Raw genomic sequence first — 1,733 nt, 5'->3', positions numbered from 1 at the left:
ACAAAATACTCTTATGAATAGTGTTATAAAAGTGTTGCATTCACAATTTCACTCAACTACAAAATATTAGCAACAATATAGTTTTAAAAAGTTAAATGATGATAATACTTTGTCAGATATTTTTTACATCAATGCAGCTCCATCTGCAACATCACCAAAAAGAGAGAAGTAGAAGTACTCATCATGCAGATGGGCCCATTTCAGAATAGTATTATTATAATTATTGATGCATTCATGTGTTCATCTATTTAATGTTGCAGCTGGTAAAAGGTGGAGCTCATTTTTATGACTTTATATACTCAGGCCTCCAGACTGCGACCATTTTGGTCACAAAAGAGCAAGTCAAAATTTCATGTGGTTTCATTCGTGCAAGTGCAAGGAGACCATTAGCAGGCTAATCATTAGGCTCTGCAGCGCGACCGTTTCACTCGCAAAATGCCCCTAAAGTCCGAGCACACTGTGCAAATTAATACTGCAACCTACCCTGAAAAAAGATATGAAACTGCCTGAACTGAAATTAATATTATACAAGTGGTGAGCTATACAGTATACCAATATATGAAATGGTTGCAGTATGAGGGCAATGCTCTGCTGTGTTCACATTGTAGGCAATGTGGCCCCTCCGTTGCAGGCAACTCTAATCTTATTCTAACAGTAAGAAACACAAAACTTTCAGGGACCGATGTATCACACAAAATACTGAGCCCCACCACAATACCTGGACCTTAATACCTGGATTACCTCATGTGCTGGTGCACCAGTGCTACCAGTGGAAAAGTTAGTCTGGAACCCTGATACTGCTGCGTAGCTTATGAATTTCACCCTGAGGATCAATTTAGTTTAATCTAAACCTACAATAATACATCAGATATTGGAGTTCATTTTGTATTATTATTCTGACTTGTAACCAAAGTTGTCATCTAAATGTAGTGGAGTACCCTTCAACACACTGTATTTTTTCCTTAAGCCCACTTCACACTACACAAGTTTTAGCCCAGTCGGCGAGCTCGGTGACCGTCGGGCTGTGATCAGGGGTAAGTCAGTGATCGATCGGCAGTCGCCAATTGTTATGTGTTAACTATTCAAGGATGCGTCAAAACAACTCGTCAACGCATCACTGACACATCACAGCCGCCAGCCAGATATCTAGCATGCCAAATATCCGGCGGACTCGGCTGACTCGACATCCACATCCAGCCAGTGAGACCAGGCTGCTTTTCATGGCAAAACTCTTTTTACTCCCCTCCAGCTCTCTGTAGCTCAGACGATCCCTGCTACCTGCGTGTGCTGATCCATCCTTTCACCCAGATTCTGTCTTTATAATAACAAACAACAGCTGTTTCATGTGTAGGTTCGCGTCGTTTCACATTTCACGTGTGTTTTCTTGACAAAACGTGGTTTGGAGACTAGCTGTCAGCTCACGTAGTGTGAACTCCACAACGACTTCAAGACTCCCGTCACAAGACGGCAAGTTGGCCGACGCTGGAAGTCGTGTTGTCTGCATGAGCCTTTAAGAAGCTTTAATGCTGTTTAAATCGGTGGATCTGTTTGACAGTATGATGTCCTGCATATCTAACAGTTTTATAAAGTTTCTTTTGTGCATCATTTAGACTCATTTCCCCAAAGTACAGCTTGATAGATCTGTTTTCTGTGGAACCTTTGAGATCTCCACTAGAAGTTGAAATGAAGTTCGGTGGGTCTGAACATGTTTGGCTGCACAGAATGAGCTTCTG

Source organism: Micropterus dolomieu, linkage group LG02, assembly GCF_021292245.1.
Source record: "Micropterus dolomieu isolate WLL.071019.BEF.003 ecotype Adirondacks linkage group LG02, ASM2129224v1, whole genome shotgun sequence".
Taxonomy (NCBI): domain Eukaryota; kingdom Metazoa; phylum Chordata; class Actinopteri; order Centrarchiformes; family Centrarchidae; genus Micropterus; species Micropterus dolomieu.
This window is presented reverse-complemented; position numbering follows the sequence as displayed.